This window comes from Phacochoerus africanus, chromosome 4 (genome assembly GCF_016906955.1).
Source record: "Phacochoerus africanus isolate WHEZ1 chromosome 4, ROS_Pafr_v1, whole genome shotgun sequence".
Classification (NCBI taxonomy): domain Eukaryota; kingdom Metazoa; phylum Chordata; class Mammalia; order Artiodactyla; family Suidae; genus Phacochoerus; species Phacochoerus africanus.
In genome coordinates, this window is record NC_062547.1 from 3,667,367 (window position 1) to 3,684,899 (window position 17,533).

General features: G+C 48.8%; 1 pseudogene; it reads left to right on the forward strand.

Moving 5' to 3' along the window:
- The first annotated feature begins 1,605 nt into the window (after window positions 1–1,605).
- Window positions 1,606–12,404, forward strand: LOC125123934 (MICOS complex subunit MIC27-like; annotated as a pseudogene).
- Window positions 12,405–17,533: the final 5,129 nt, after the last annotated feature.

Consider the following 17,533-nt stretch of genomic DNA (forward strand, 5'->3'; position numbering starts at 1 on the left):
CCTCTGCCGGGTCTGGCTTCCCCCGGAGACCGAAGCGTTGCTTGGTCTGGAGGCCAGGGCCACACGGAGTCCATCTCCCTTGTCCTGTGTTAGGGACAGGTGTCCCCCAAAAGCGTCAGAGTCCTCGCCCCCGTTCCTGCGAGCGCGGCCTTATTTGGAACAGTCTTTACAGATGACCAAGAAGAGGTCCCTGGGGTGGGGCCCTAGCCCCACGGGACCGGGGTCCTTAGAGGAAGAGGAGGTCGGGACACAGACACACACAGAGGGACGGCCCTGCGAGGACACGGGGAGCAGACGGCCGTCTGCACGCCCAGGAGAGAGGCCTCGGGAGGGACCAGCCCTGCCCGCCCCTGGGGCTCGGACGCCAGCCTCCAGGACGGGGGACAGTCGGTAGGGCTGTTTAGGTTCCCTTCTTTGTGGGAGTTTGTCGCTGCAGCCCAGCAGACAGGTGATCAGTCCTGCTCCTGGAGGCTGCGGGCTGGGGCTGGAGCTGCCCTTCGGAGGGTTGCTGCTGCTAAGGCACAGAGGATGTGGGGGTCAGCCCGCGGGAGCAGAGAACGTAAGGGGCTCCGGGGCCTCCCCTCCCCCACCAGCAGGGCTTCGGGGCTCAGAGGTGGGCTGTCCCCTTCCCCCGCAGGCTTTCTACCCGCCTGGATTTCCACGCAAAGCAAAACCATGTCCTCGGGGTGGGCAGGGTCAGGTGCGGGGGCCTGGGGCCCGGCTGGGTGGCCCCAGCCTGAAGCTGAGGCAGCAGCAGAAACTGGGGTGACTCTGGGCAGCCCTGCTGCTATCAGCCCCTCCCGTGTCACGTCGTCACTGGGGACTCATTGTGGGGACAGCCGGACAGGTCCTCGCTGCCCCTCGGCCTCTTCCTGCCGTGGCCGCAGAGGAGGGAGACCCAGAAGCGGAGCCAGGCCCAGTCCCTGGCCTCTGGGGGCAGCATTTAAAACATTGCTGGAGTGGCCTGGCCCCCTCGCAGCCTCCCTCACCTCAGGGGCCCTGAGTCGGGGTGTCATTGGGCAGGGCCAGCTCGCTGCCTCCCTAGGAGCTGGTGGTGGCCAGGTCTGGGACACACTACAGTCCACTCGCTGTTGTCGAAGGGAAAAATCCGGAATGAACCAGTTAAGACTGAGTCAGCGGTGCCCAAAGGCCCTGTGCGGTGGCCAGAATGCCCCGTGGCCCACAGTTGGCAGGGCCCTGGGGCTGGTGGGGGATGGGAGGACGACTCCGGGTCCCGGAGTGTCAGGCGGGACTTGACAGGTGCCGGTCACCCCTCCCTTGGTCCCCACATCCTGAGGTTGAGATGCTGGCCTGGTCTTGGCCATGGGGTCTGGGAACAAGCAAGACCTTCGCTGCCCTTCAGGAGCTCTCGCTGCCATGGGGGAGGGCGGTGCCAGACTCACTGGTGCTCATGGGCGTTGCCCCCGCGGTGGCCATCCTCTGGAGGGACAGGGAGGTGGCCGTGGACACGGCCAAGGGGACCGGAGCTGGCCTTTGCTGCTGCCAGGGCCCTGATATCTTCTGGAAGGAGGCCACTGTGTGCTTTGCTTGTGCACGTGTGTGCGCGCGTGTGAGGGCGTGCACGTGTCCCCGAGAGGGTTAGGGATGAGTGTCACCAGCTTGGGCCTTGCGGGAGAAGCGGAGAAGGAGCAGGCGGGGCTGGGGGTGGGGAAGGGGCTCGCATCGGGTGAGCAGAGGTGAGAAGGCAGGAAGTGCCCTTGGCCTTGCGGTCTCGAAGCTCCCTCGCAGCCGTGGGAGGGCTTCCAGCAGGATGAAGGAACGTGGGACTGAAATGTCCAGTTGATGAGCAACAGTGAGGAGGAACCTCTGGCTTCTGCCGGTAGGGAATCAATTCCTCCTTTTTTTGGTGGTCAGGCCACCTGTCAGGGCAGTTTGACCACCAAGAGTCGCAGGTGACTGTGGCAGGTGTGCCTGGCCCCAGGCTAGATATGGCCCAGCTTCTCCCATTCGCCCCTTGACAGTCACCCACAGCGATGTCACCCTCCTATTTATGACTTCTGATGGCTCTCCCAGATCTCTGGAATTGGCAATGGGTCTCATTCCTGCCCTGGGGACCACGTCCCCGTGCTGTCCCCTGGATGGGCCCCAGGAGAACCAACGGCTTGGAGACACGGTCCCCGCCTCTGGGAGTTTACATTGAGTGGGGGAGGCAAAGGGCCCAAAATCCTGCTGCGGAGAAGAAGCTTAAAGAGGTGCCCAGGGGCCCCAGGGCTGGGGCAGGGGTGGAGGCCCGGGCACCACGGCAGAGTGTGGGGGAGGGGCGGTCTGGAAGACGTGACATTGGCCACTTTCCCGCAGCTGCCCGGGCCTCGTGCATGGAAGCCGTGTTCACGCCTCCATCAGGGTCTCGGTGTGCACCCTGGGATGAGCAGGCAGCTCTCACCTGGCTGCCAGGTAGGTGCAGCCTTGAAAATCCAAGGCCACGCACCGGCGGCTGAATCCATCTGGCTCCATGTAAAGCTTCCAGGTGATGCAGAGATGCAGCCGTATTTGAGAAGCACGGGGCCAGACACCAGGGAGTTTCTCAAACTAGGAGTGAGGGGACCCTTCCTGCCAGTGAAGGGTCCTGCGGGCCCCCCGGGAGACAGCAGGATCCTGGTACCACAGACGCAGCCCCAGGCCAGTTAAGCCCCTCCAGGCTGGGGGTGGGGGTGGGGGAACGGGAAAGGCTGGCGCCCCCCCCCCCCGCCCCCCGCATCGCAGCTCCCTCCGGACGTTGCAGTAGGTGACGAGAGGAAAAATCATTTGTCCAAATGCAGCACTTCTCTGGATTTTGAATGTTCTCACAATGAAACAGGACAGGGTACCGGAGCGGGGGGAGGTCATCTGAATTCATTTACAGCTGCCAAAACGTGATTCCAAGCAAAAAAGGCTCGGATGGGTCTGTCAAAGGAAGACCCCAATCCCTTTAGACAGAAAGCATTTTGATGATTTCAGTATAAATGAATCTGCAACATAAGGCTTATACTTCCTCCACATACTTGAGCATCCAAAATGGTGCAAAGAAGAAAAAGCACCCAGAAGAACACCACTGCTTTGGGAGAGTTTTCCAGGGGGAGAAATGCCGCGTGCTGAAGCCCCCGGAAAATGGGTCCTTCCTTGTTTCCTGGGATCCGGGGCAGCGCGACGGTGCCGGCGGGGGGCATGGTCCTTCTCTTGCGGCTTGGGGCCCCTCCTCGTGACCTCATTTTACCTCAGTCACCTCTGTAAAGTCCCTTCTCCAAATTCACCTCCCTTCTGAGACACTGGGCATTAGCGCCTCAAAATATGAGTTTTATTCAGGGGCAGGGGGTGGTACACAATTCAGCCCCAAACGCTTCCCATCAGCGTAATTGGATGGGGTCGCCTTAGAGAACCCCATCCAATTAATGTTTCTTCTAGTTCTAAAATTCCGGAGTCCCCATTGTGACCTAGCAGGTTAAGAACGTGACTAGCATCCATGAGGATGTGGGTTCGATCCCTGGCCTCGCTCAGTGGGTTAAGGTCCCAGTGTTGCTGTGAGCTTCAGCTTAGGTTGCAGGTGCAGCTCAGACCCCGCATTGCTGTGGCTGTGGTGTAGGCTGGCAGCTGCAGCTCTGATTCGACCCCTAGCCTGGGAACTTCCGTAGGCGGCAGGTGCGCGGCTGTGAAAAAGGAAATAAATTCCAAAAGCCTGTCACAATCTTATGACAATTAATTAAGTAAAAATGTGTCTCATAGAGGAAATGAAATTCAATTGTACTCTACGAGGAGGTGGTAGGGAGATAGGGTAAGTGAACTTTATCTATTGGAGCAAGAAATTATGTCTGAATGTGACAAAAGTAGGCTGTCAGTGTCTTCCCACTTGTCATTCTGTGAGATGTCTACACATGTGGTATATTTTATGCACCTGAATTTTTAAATCCTTTTTATATTTTTTTGTCATAGATTAAAATGATGAAAGGTCCTCCCCCATCATACAAAGGCATCCTTCATGTTTTTTTTCCTAGCACTTTCATGGTGTTTTTCACAGACATAATTTCATCATATTCTGTAATAACCCTTTTTTCTCCTAGCCCCGTATTGCTCCTCCCTCTTCCCTCTCCACACTGGTAACCACTGGTTTGTTCTCTATATCTGCGAGTCTACTTTTTTTCTGTTTTATTCACTAGTTTGTTGTATATTTTTTTAGATTCCACATGTAAGTGATATCATACCATATTTGTCTTTCCCCGTCTGATGTATGTCACTTAGCAGAATGCCCTCCAAGTCCATCCTTGCTGCCGTAAATGGCAAAATTTTGTTCTTTTTTATGGCTGAGTAGTATTCCATGCCACAGCATATATGTGGTATATGTAATATGCCATAACTTCTTTATCCATCCATCTGTTGGCAGATACTTAGGCTGCTTCCATATCTTAGCTATTGTAAATAACGCTGCTGTGAGCGTTGGGGTGTATGTATCTTTTCTAATTAGTGTTTTTGTTTTTGGGGGGTTATGTACCCAGGACTGGAATTGCTGGGTCATATGGTATCTCTATTTTCAATTTTTTTGAGAAAATCCCATATCGTTTTCCACCGCAGCTGCATCAATTTTCACTCCCACCAACAGTATCGGAGGGTCCCCCTTTCTCCACGTCCTCAGTGACACCTGTTATTTGTATTCTTTTTAGTGATTGCCTTTCTGACACGTGTGAGGTGATATCTCATGGCAGTTTTGATTGATTCATGATATCAAATACTTCTCACACACCTGGTGGCTACCTGCATTCCCTCTTTGGAAAAAGGTCTATTCGGTTCTTCTGGGCATTTTTAGACTGGGTTGTTTATTTATTTATTTATTTTTGGTCTTTTTGTATTTCTTGGGCTGCTCCCACAGCATGTGGAGGTTCCTAGGCTAGGGGTCTAATCAGAGCTGTAGCCACCAGCCTATGCCAGAGCCACAGCAACTCAGGATCTGAGCCATGTCTGCAACCTACACCACAGCTCACGGCAACGCCAGATCCTTAACCCACTGAGCAAGGGCAGGGATCGAACCCGCCACCTCATGGTTCCTAGTCGGATTCGTTAACCACTGCGCCACGACGGGAACTCCTGTTTATTTTTTTGATGCCAAGTTGCATGAGACATTTATATTCGTTGGATCATTTTTTCCTTTCCTTTTTGAGTCTTTGATCCGTTTGTCGTTTTTCCTAGCCCATGCAGTGAGTAGCCGGGCTGTCCCGGCACCACACGTGGGCCGTCTCTTGGCGGATTTGAGATGCCCTCTCTTTTCCGCACTGAAGTCCCACGTGTGCCCTGAATTGATCTGAACCTTCTGTATCCATGACGCAGTCCAGCCTCGCTCATTTCTGGTCCCACACTGTTTTAATGATTGCTGCTTGATAATATGTTTTAATACCTGCTAAGAGAACCCTTCTCCTTGCTCCTCTTTGTTGTCCAGCTCTTCCCGGCCTTCTCAGTCCTGTTTCCACACCAGCCTTAGCACCGCCTTGTCACTTGCGTTTCCACTGACATCAAGTTAACCTTGTGAACCAGCTTAGGGAGGATCAGCCTCTAGAACTTGGTCCACCTTTCTACTGTTTTCCTTCGTGTTCTGCAATCATTTATATCGATTAGTTCATTGATTGATTAATTTAGACCGTTCCACGGCATATGGGAGTCCCCCCAACAGGGATCAGATCCAAGCCACGGTGTCAACCTTCAGTTGCAGCAATGCCAGATCCTGAAAACCCACTGTGCTGGGCCGGGGATGGAACCTCTTCCCAGTGCTCCAGAGATACCACCAATCCTGTTGGGCCACAGCAAGAACTCCAATGGTCTAAAAAGGTTTTTAAACATATAGATCTTTAAATCTTATTATGCTCATTTCTAATATTTTATCTTTTCAAAAAAATTAACTGAGAATCAGAGTTTTTTCTTCCAGTGTAACTTGGGTTTTGTGTGTGTGTGTGCGTGTGTGTGTGCGTGTGTGTGTGTGTGTGTGTATGAAAACTTTTGATTTTTTAATATAGGCTGTTCCCTTGCTCTTTTATTTTATTGTTTGTAATGGCTTTTTTAAAAAATCATTCGGGGTTTTCTAGGGATAGTAGCATGTTATCTGCAAAGAGTAAGACTTCGTCTCTTTTTCAATTTTTTGTTTGCTTGTTTTCGTTTTGTCTCTTGAGGGCTGCACCCAAGGCATATGGAGGTTCCCAGGCTAGGGGTCGAATTGGCGCTATAGCCGCCGGCCTACACCACAGCTATAGCGATGCCAGGTCCGAGCTGCGTCTGCGACCAATACCACTGCTCCTGGCAATGCCGGATCCTTAACTCTCTGAGCGAGGCCAGGGATAGAACCCGCAACCTCATGGTTCCTAGTCAGATTCGTTTCTGCTGCACCACGACGGGAACTCCTCTTTTTCAATTTTTATGCGTCTAATTTCTTTTCATATTTGAAAAAAAAAAGAAGAAAAAAAAAGAAAAAAAAAGAAATTATTCATATTTGACAATAATTCTGGAACAAATAAATAGCACTGGAGAGAAGGCTTGTTGTTGATTTCAGTGGAAATATCTTTTGTGTTTCCCTGTTAAGTCTGAGGCTGGCTATGGATGGATATATTTTGTCACTTTGGGGATATTTCCATCTATTCTTATTTTATTGAATGAGTTATCAGGAATTTTGTCAAACGCTTTTCCAACTATGGAAACAATCTAATTCCCTTGAAAGTCAATTAGTATGATCACATTATATTAACGCATTTCCTAGTATTGTCCTAGGCTTGTTCTTAATGCAGTATTCTTATAATGCGATCCTAAATTCTGTTTGTTTCTATTTTATTTTGGATTTTCCCCAGGGCATGCATAAGATATTCATCTAAAGCTTTCATCAAGTTTTGGAACCAATGTTAGGCTTGCTTTTTGAAAATTATTTATTGGTTTTCTTTCTTGTTCTCTGCTTGAGAGAGTTTTAAACAGCAGTGGAATGTAAGGTTTCAAGAGTGTTTCTTCGTGAAAGCAGGTGGACTGGTCCTTTTGGGAGGTTCGGGGGGTGTTTATAAAAATGGCTTTTAGGAAGAATGCCACAGTGAATATCTTTTTGTATGTCCCTCTGTACACTTACATATGTTTGTAGGCCATATTAATTCCTAGATGTGTAATTGTTATCCAAGAGGATCCAGTTTAAGGTTTGATCAGTAGGCCCATGTAGTCCCCACCTATACCAATAATACCAGTTTATGTTCCCACCGACCATCAGTGATACTGGGTGCCGCCAACCTCGATTTTCCTGGTCAATTTGATAGAAACAAAAGCAAATGGCCTTTTATTATTTCAACTTCTATTGCTTTAATTAATAGTGAGGTCAGACACTCTTCATATTCGTTTTGGTAACTGGCTAGCTTTTTCTGTGAATCGCTGGCTCATGTCTTTTCTACGTTTGCCAATAAGTGTTCCATTTTTTCTCATTGATTTTTAAGAGCTCTTTATATATTAGGGATCCTTAACCATCCCAGTGCTTATGTTATCCTGGGTCAGCTGTCAGTCTTCCTGGTGAATGGACTTTTTAATAAAAATTTTGTAATGACTCTACAATATCTAAGTTTACTCTCCTGGGCCGAAGCCAGAGTGTGGGTGATTCAGCCTTAGGTCATGCAGAGAACTTGAACTTGTTGATTGAACATCCAGAACTAACTTGAGGAACTTGACTCAACTCTTCTGTGTCCAGTTCCAACAAGCTCTTAAAGGACAGGAAAAAAAAAACCCAAAAAAACCAAAAAACAACCCCCCCCCCAAAAAAAAACCCCTCCAGCCGCTAGAGAACTCCCATTGATCGGAAACACACCACAGATAACTGTAATTCTGGTCATCAAAATTCATTTCCTGAATATCATCAGAGGAAGTCTGGGCCTGTCCCTGGTTCATTATTCTAAGACGGGAAAGGAGCCACTGGCAAATTTTGAAAGTCCCAATTCAGCAGGTTTTCTATCCAGTTGTGTTTACCAATGCGCCCTAGATTTCTGGAGGAAAATGTAAACACATGATCAAGGTGCAAAAGAATTTTCATGACATTGCTATTGGCTCTCTCCCCAGGGTGTAACCAGGAATCCTAGTGGGTGCCAGCTCCTGGCTGATAACTGCAAGGGATGGGATGGACGGCGAACCCTCTGATGTGGGATGAGCCGTTCAGTGTGGTTTGCGAACAGCTTTGAAAAACCAAGCCGGCCAGAGGGCCACCAGGGTTCCAGACCCATCTCTTTGGAAGCCACATCTTCTGCCTCAAACTTCAGTCCCTGCGGGAAGGAGTGTGATGATGAGTCAAAGATGAATGCAAGTGTCCAGCACCGACACGTGGAGAGAGCATGGCTCTGCTCCCCAGGACAGGTGCTCCTTCATGCTCCAGGTGTTGACTCTGTGTCACCACACCTGTGGCTCTGGGAGGCCAAGGTGAGGAGGATATAGCAGAAGCACAATCGCAGGGACAGCAAAAGCAGACCTTCTTTTCCGTTGTGGGATCTGTAGGGAAGCTCATCACAGACCCTCTGGTCCGAAGAACGAGGCGGGTGCTGTGGATGTGGTCATCCTGCTGGTGGAGGAGGAAAGCCTGGGTGGAGAAGGTGCATGACCTTCCTTGGGTCGTGTGTCGAGGTCTGGGCTCAAACCCATGTCCTATGCCACACGCCTCCTAGGACAATCCACGGGCGAGTCATCCAAAGTCTTTGCACCGTGATGCTACTCAGAGCATGGGATGATGGCTTAGGGCGCCCGCCGGGAGGGGGATCTGGTCCTGATGTGGTTCAGAGGTGGATGCAGCCTGCTGGGGACCATCAGGGAAGACTGTGGGCCCTGATGGAGGCGCTGGATTTTGCCAGGAAGAGGAGGAGCAGGGTGCAGGGTGGGTGGGTCTTCCAGCTGAATGCGCCAGCCTGCAGGAGGGGGCAGAGCCACTGAAAGGCTATGTGGGGATCGTGAGGGAGGCCTGTGGGTAGAGCGAAGCTGGCCTCGGTGGGGAGCCTGCAGAGGCCGGGGGGCCGTGCAGGGAAGGGTCTCTCTCCCAGGGCTACCCTGAGTCCGGTCTCGGTGCTCAGCAGTGGGAGATCCTGCAGTTTCTTAAACGAGGAGAGGCTCGATTAGATGGATGTGTTAGAAAGCTCATGAAGACAGCAGCCAGGAAGGGAAAGATGCTCTTATGTCCTCAGTGTAACTCACCACCTGGTGCCCCATTTGGAAAAGTCTGGGCCGGGAGAGTTACTTGTGCAAGGTGATGCCTTGACCTGTGCAAGGGTGTACATGTCTGCTGAATGAATAAGGCCCTTCTGGCAGCGCTGTCACAATGGTGTAGGTGTGAGGGCTGACCCCAGCCCTGGTGTGCGGTGGCAACCAACACCAGCCATCAGGGAGCTGCACAGCCAAGACCGTCGCAATGAACGATGCTCCCCAGCATCTCATCTGTCTCCTGACACTGGCCGTCCAGTATGTGATCTTTTAATACAGGAACAGCTAAAATCTGACGTCCTGATTATCAGTGTCTGCTGGGTCCATCGGCCTGATTGCCGCAAAGGACGTCTGAACATGACCAGGCTGAGAAAGCAAACGTTAGATGTGTCTAGATGAAGTTGTTGGTTTTAAGCTTTGGTGAGTGATTCCTTCCTGCTTCATTCACCGTCATCATTTTACGTTTATGGGTTTAGGTTGAAATCTCCAGATACATAAGGTATGACTTGGAGAAAACGAGCTTTACATGGGACATGACGGGGTGAGGTGGTGGGAGGTGAGTTAGCCAGCTGGTGTGGATGAGGCCAGAGGTCATTCTCTTCCAAATTCTAGTAAAATGCCCCCAAAGACCCTGAAAACATGGACATGCCACAGAGAGTAGAGAGAGGAAGCCGAATGATGAAACCAGGGAAGAAATGACAAGAAGCCCACTCCGTGGAGCAGAGAACAGTCTTCTGGGTAAAGATCTGCCAAAGAAACTGGGCGCTGGACTGGGAATCGAGCAGTTCATTTGCTTTTCTGTGGGGATCCCAGAAAGGGCTGATTTGCCCATTTACAAACATGGCCCCCTGGATGAATCGTGCCTTGCTCAGAGACTTAAAAAGTGAACAAATCAACAAGCCAGAAAGAACGAAGTCACCAACATGGGATGAAACAGCAGAAGTGGGACAGCATCCAGAGGATGAAGCATCCTGAAAACAATCTGCGAGAGAATCCGGAAGGGGAAAAAAAGCCAGGAAACGGATCGACACTGACGAAGCAGCCAAAGAAAAGGAAATGGCTATATATCGGATTGCACCCTACAAAACCTTATAAAATTCCCATATCTGCACTTCAGGGTTCTTAGTATATGTTCTATAAACCAAGACAGAAACAAAGTACGTGGCAAGAAACATGTGCAGCCCATCGTAGACTAGAGCGACAGACGTAGGACTACATTAGCTTGATTACAATAATAAATGTAAATGTAACAGATTCTTTTATTATGAAGACAAATTGGATAAAATAATTCAAATATATGCCATTTCTGGGCAGTGCCCTTAAAAAGAGTTTTCAGAAGATAGAAAGAAAATGTACAGATGAATATACACTAAGCGAATGCAAATAATAAGAAAGCAGGAGTCATAACAATATTGGCCCAAGTAAAATTCAATAGCAAAAGCATAAGCAGGTCGAAGAAGGTCATTTCGTTTTGATAAATGGTATAACTCACCATATGCTGTGAACTTCCATAGGCTGTGGGTGTGGCCCTAAAAAACAAAAACAAAATAAACAAACAAAATCCAAACAAACAGAAACCACACTTCTTACGAGTTCCTTCTGTGCTGCAATGGGATCGGTGGTGGCATTTCTGCAGCGGTGGGACTCAGGTTCAATACCCAGCCCAGCACGGTGGGTTAAAGGATCTGGCACTGTGGCAGCTGCCCCGTAGGTTGCAACTGTGGCTGATCCGATCCCTGGCCCGGGACCGCCGTTTGCCGTGTGGCGACCAAAAAAATAAAAATAAAATAAAATAAAAACACTCTTCAAAATCAGGTCAAAGCAGAAGTCAAAACAGAAATTACAGCCTTAGGGACCTTCACGGGATGGGCTCGAGGTTGCTTTTAGAGGCAGATGGAATACTTTCATGGGTAAGGTATAAAAAAAGCACAAGTAAGAATGAGAATGGCCAGGGCCACAGAGATGGGGAAAATTCACACAATTGCAGAGAAGGTCAAGGGCCCTTCACTGCTGATCAAACACTCCTGTTCGCTGGGAGCCCACGATGTGCCCCCCATGACCTAGCCAAGTGCAGACGGCACAGTGATTGAAGGAAGAAGGGGCCGTCCCCCTGAAAGGACAAATGCCCACAGGAGAAATTGAAAAATTGTCGCAGAAACGTCTCCCCCAAAGCCTGGGTTCCGTCATGCCCTCATGGTCCGCCCGATCCAACTTGGATTATCCTTGGTAGAGAAAGGACGAAAAGTCTCCCTAGTTACACAAACACAACTACAGACGGACCTCCATTGGAGATCCAGTTTATATTCTACGCTATAAGCTGTGCTCTCGGAAATCCGTGTTGAAGCCCTGGTCAGAGAGGGTCACAGGTGTGACAGCTTTCAGGATGGGAGAGCGGACAACCATGGCAGCAGGCCTAATAGTTGCATCTACAAAAGGGCACGCGGCCAAAGAGGAGGACGCCAAAAAGCAGCTAATGAAACCCGAGCAGCTCCCCATAACTACCGAACCACCTCTTCGGTTTAAATACGTTGAAGAGCAGCCGGGATGTTTACAGAGGGCTTTGAGTCCACTCCACTGCCACGGGTCGTTACTTTGGCTGGTGCAAGGGGGTTTCTGTCTTTGTGAAAAATAGGAGCACGGGTGCAGTACAATTTGGAAAGGGTGGATGTGTCTATGCGAAGAATCCACCTGGAAACGTTCTTCCAAAAATGGGAGGAATTTCAGCTTCAGCATTGGTGGGCTTCGTTTCTGCGAGGAGAGGGTCTAGGTTTAGGAAAATTGCTTCCGCCACCCCCCGCCCCGGGACTGGCCACTTTAGGAGCAATGGCTTGCTGCCCTGTTGCTGCCCTGTTCAATTAGTAAGAACTGCAAAGGTCACTGGGAAAGAGGCATATGCCACAAGCCAGCAAATTTATGAAGCAGTGAAATCATTGTGGACAAAACAACAACAACAGAGTCATCTCTGACCCTAAAGAAAAAACGAAGCTCGGAAGCTCTGCTGAAACAGAAATACTTGCAAAGATCACTCAGAACCTGAAACCCGGCAGTGCCTTTGCTGACAGAACTCAGCTCTGCCACGAAGACCAAAACAGAATCCATCGCAGGTGCTGCAGTTTTTCCCTGACCCCAAGTTCATGGATCACGGCCAGTCCCTTCCAAAAGATGCAGATACGTACAACCCTAGAGGCCGAAAGAGTCCAGAAGCTGAAATTGTCTGTGTAGACAACTACTAGATACATGAACTTGCAAAGCACGATGAAAAAATCGGGTGATACATAACTGTGAGGATAGAGCGTTAAAAAAAGTTTTTCCTGGAGTTCCCATCATGGCTCAGCGGTAATGAACCCGACTCGTATCCATGAGGATGTGGGTTCAATCCCTGGCCTGGCTCAGTGGCGTAAGGATCCAGCATTGCTGTGAGCTGTGGTGTAGGTTGCAGATGTGGCTCAGATCTGGCGTTGCCGTGGCTGCGGTGTGGACCAGCAGCTGCAGCTCTGATTTGACCTCTAGTCCACGAACTCCCATAGGCCGCGGGTATGGCCCTAAAAAAAAAAAACCAAAAAGACTTTTTCCCCTCACATCTTCTAATGTATAGTTCGACGAATCACCTAAGTGATTAAAACACCAACTGTGAATACAATCTGAACAGTATTAAATAATCAATGAAAAAGGTAGGGCTAGAAATATTTAGATGCATTTGGTGATTTTAAGGGTGTTTATAAAACAATAGAGTAAACATATGAACACTGAGGAGACTAAAATCTGAAGATATATGTATATAGATATGTAAGTATGTATGCAAATACACATAAATTTGTCTTTGCTTTTCTGAATGAATCTCAGCTGAATAAGGATGGTGTGTGGAAGGATGTATTCCCTCCTCTGCTTTTTTTTCTTTTCCCAGAGCTGAATAAAATATCCATATTTTATGGAAAAAAGAGAAATTTATAGAGTGAGAGTCCAAATAAAATCAAGTCTGACTGATCTTTTTAAAAACATAGGGAGCTCCCTGGTGGCTCAGCAGGTTAAGGATCTGGCATTGTCACTGTTGTGGCTTGGGCAGCTGCTCAGGTGCAGGTTCAGTCCCTGGCCTGGGAGCTTCTGCACGCTGCGGGTACAGGAAAAGAAAAACAAAACTCACATAGACAGGTTTAAAAACTTTTTTTTTTGTCTTTTTAGGGCTGCACTGAAGCATGTGGAGGTTCCCAGGTTAGGGTTCGAATCAGAGCTGCAGCTGCCAGCCTATGTCACAGCCACAGCAACGTGAGATCCAAGCCACATCTGTGACTTACACCACAGTTCAGAGCAATGCCAGATCCTTAACCCACCGAGCGAGGCCAGGGATCGAACCTGCGTCCTCACGGATGCTTGTCAGGTTCCTTTCCGCTGAGCCATGGCCATGGTGGGAACTCAAGGTTTAAAAACTTTTAAAAGCCAGGCAGTTTATTCTAAGAAGAAAGAAAGACTCCTTGTTTGAAACTCTACTAATGTAATTCTCCACATTAATGAGTCACAAGGAAGAAAAATTTCTGTAAGCTTCTGGGTAATTTCCAGAGCCACCGTTACACTCAGTGCCGAGGCTCTGGGCACATTTCCACTACGTCAGGGACCAGCCAGAACACTCCGGGATCACCTTTAATACTGTTTCCCAAGTCCCTGCAGAGGAGCCAATGGTAAGGAGAGGACAACATATGCTTAGTTTACAGAATCTGATTGTCTGTCTACACCTCCTGAAATAGTCATGATAAATAAATACAGGAGAATCTGGAAGATGGTCCATTAGAAACTAATTATACACGAGTGCCTGTTGTGGCGCAGCAGAAACGAATCCGACTAGTATCCACGAGGACACAGGTTCGATCCCTGGCCTCGCTCAGTGGGTTACGGATCCGGCATTGCCGTGAGCTGTGGTGTAAGTTGCACACGCGGCTTGGATCCCGCGTTGCTGTGGCTGTGGTGTAGGCCGGCAGCTGTAGCTCCAGTTGAACCCCTAGCCTGGGAACCTTCATATATGCTTGGGTGTGGCTCTAAAAAGACCAAAAGAAAAGAAAAGAAAAAAAAGAAACGAATTATACAAAAATCAGTGACTTTCTCACGTAAGGACCATGGCCAGGTAGGAAGGGAATATAAAACCAAGTTAAGACCCTGTTCCCAAGAGCAACTCGATTTGTAAAACCTCTAGTGAGGAATTAACCCACCATATGTAGGAAGAACCCTATCAGAGAAGAAAACCATAGAACCTTCCCGAGGTTTGAATAGAGATTTGAATGGAGAAACCACTTTTCTTTGCTTTTTTCTTTTGGTTTTTTGGCCACCTCGTAGCATATGGAGTTCCCGGGCTAGGGATCAGATCCGAGCCGCAGTTGTGACCTATGTGAATTGCCGTGGCAACACCAGATCCTTCACCTGCTGTGCCGGGCCAGGGATGGCACCTGTGTCTTGGCACTGCAGAGACACCACCAATCCCGTTGTGCCACTGCAGGAACTCCGAGAAACCACGTTTCTATCAGCAGACAGAACATCTATGACTTTAAAGACGTCACTTTCTCTCTTCAAATAATCTCTGTGTTGAATATCATTCAAAGACACACGCACTAGGATATTTGGAAGAAGCGGACCAAGAGAATTTAAAAGTCCTCTAGGAGAAAAGTGAAGGGAATACCAACAGAAGCACGGCACAGATGTAGAAAGGGTATCCCCTACCCAGGATGGGAACGGACGGACGAATGAATGGAATGAGGTAGGAAATCTAGTAGCAGACACACAGGATGGAGGAGATAGTTGGCATTTCAAATCAGTAGAGAGTGGACGGAAAAAAATGTAAGTTTACCCTACACTAAAAAAAAAAAAAAAATCCAGATATTGAAAATCATTGAATGCAAAAAAAAAAAAAAAAGGAGCAAAGACCCAAACTGGGAAAACTGCACAGGAAAATGCTAGATGAAGCGGTTAGGGCATCTGAAAGTGAGACCATCTTTCCTAACTGACCGTACAAAGATACTCAAAGAGACTGCGTCTGAGTTCCCCTCATGGCTCAGAGGTAAGGAATCCGACTAGGAACCATGAGGATGTAAGTTCAATTCCTGTCCCTGCTCCATGGGTTAAGGATCTGGTATTGCCATGAGCTGCGGGGAAGGTTGCAGACATGGCTTGGATCTGGTGTGGCTGTGGTTGTGGCTGTGGTGTAGACCAGCAGCTACAGCTCTGATTGGACCCCTAGCCTGGGAATTAACATATGACCACCAGAAAAAAAAAGACAGAAAAAACCCAACCCCAAAATGAAAAGACACTGTGTCTGGTTTTTGGTAGAGATGTATAGCTATTTTTCACAACATCTCAGTTCCAACGCTTCGCTGTCTGTTCTCCTAAGCTAGTCTATGTGGTGGGCAGTTGAAGAGAATATATTTTTGGGGGTTCCTGCTGCGGCGCGTGGTGTTAATCCAGCTGTCTCTGGAGTGGCGCCAGTTCGATCCCCGGCCCAGTGTGGTGAGTTAAGGATCTGGTGTTGCTGCACCTGTGGCATAGTTCACAGCTGTGGCCTGGGAACTTCCATATGCCTCAGGTGCAGCTGAAAAAGAAAACAGAAAACAAACAAAAAAAAAAAAAAAAGAGGGAGAAGAGATTTGTGTAATAAGTAGCAATTACCCACCTCTCCCTTGCAGGCTGTGAGCCTCACAAAGGCAGGGCAGATAAGAGTGGCCATGCACGCTCTCCCCGCCCAAGCCCCAGGCTGGGTATAGCAGGTGCACAATAAAAATCACTAGATTATGAAGCTAAAAAAACCCTAATATGTGTTGCTTCATCACGCGTGTAACTTAATCGCAATTAATCACAATTGATCACAGTTAATAATACCGACCTCAAGATAATAATAAAGTGGTGTATATGACATGACCCCTTTTACAAAAATTAATAACACGCATGTTCAGAAATAGCTGTGCAATTATCCACAAGTGTTGGTGACAGTGGGGTTATGGTTCGCCTCGTGTTTTCTCGTTGTTCTATAGTGAACGTACATTGGTTTTGTAAGAAGAAAATTTTAAAAATTGGCTAAAAATACCAACCATTAAACAGTGGTGCCACCAATTACAGCGAAACACATGTCCAGGGCAGTAAGCACCCCAGACACACTGTGACCCTTCTCCCTCCGTGCTCACTCGTCCCCAAGCCCGGCTTGAGCCCGTGAGGGTTGCCTTCGCATCTTTCCAGCTCACGGTAAATCTTCATCGTGTCGCCAGATGACTCCCAGACAAGCTGTGATTCTGTTTTCCTGGTGGGGACAGAATTGTTGCTGGTGGGGGTTTTGTTTTCCCTCCACCAGGTAACTCGGCTGCACGTCCGTCCATCTGTGTCACCTGCTCTGTGTAACCACCAGGAAACAGCGGGATTCCGGCCGGCGAGCCCAGTCTCTCAGGATAAAGGGAGTTATGGCCCATCATCTTCTTAAAAGGACAAGTCTTTCCAGAGTCTAAACGCACTTAAATTCAGTTGATTTTATAATCTTTTTTATTTTTACATTTTTTAATTTTAATTCTTTTTAGGGCCACACCCGTGGCATATGTGAGTTCCCAGGCTAGGGGTTGAATCCGAGCTGCAGCTGCGGGCCTATACCACAGCCACAGCAATGTGGATTCCAAGCTGCGTCTGTGACCTACCCCACAGCTCATGGTGACACAGATCCCTGACCCACTAAGCAAGGCCAGGGATGGAACCAGCATCTCCATGGATACTAGTTGGATTCATTTCCGCTGCACCACGATGGGAACCCCTGATCTTTTTAAAAATTATTTTTTTCTTTTAATGGCCGCCGCTCCGGCATATGGAAGTTCCGGGGCCAAGGGTCGAATAGGAGCTGCCGTTGAGGTCTACACCACAGCCATGGCGATGCGGGATCCTTAACCCACCGAGCGAGGCCAGGGATCGAACCTTATTTGATGATCTTATTTGCAATGCTCAACAACTTTGATAACTGGTCATCTTTTTAATTAATTAACTAATTAATTTGCTTCTTAGGGCCACACCTGTGGCATATGGAGGTTCCCAGGCTGGGGTCCAATCAGAGCTACCGTCGCTGGCCTACACCACAGCCACAGCAACGCAGAATCCGTGTAGCATCTGCCACCTACACCACAGCTCACGGCAACATGGGATCCTTAACCTGCTGAGCATGGCCAGGGATGGAACCCGCAACCTCATGGTTCTTAGTTGGATTCATTTCCTCTGGGCCACAACGGGAACTCCAACTTGTCATCTTTAAGAGGGCTACTTATCCTAAATTCTCTACTTATCCTCCCCTCCCAACAAAAGCCCTTTAAAAAATAATGAAAACCAGAAAAAGTTTATAATACAGCTTTATGCTATT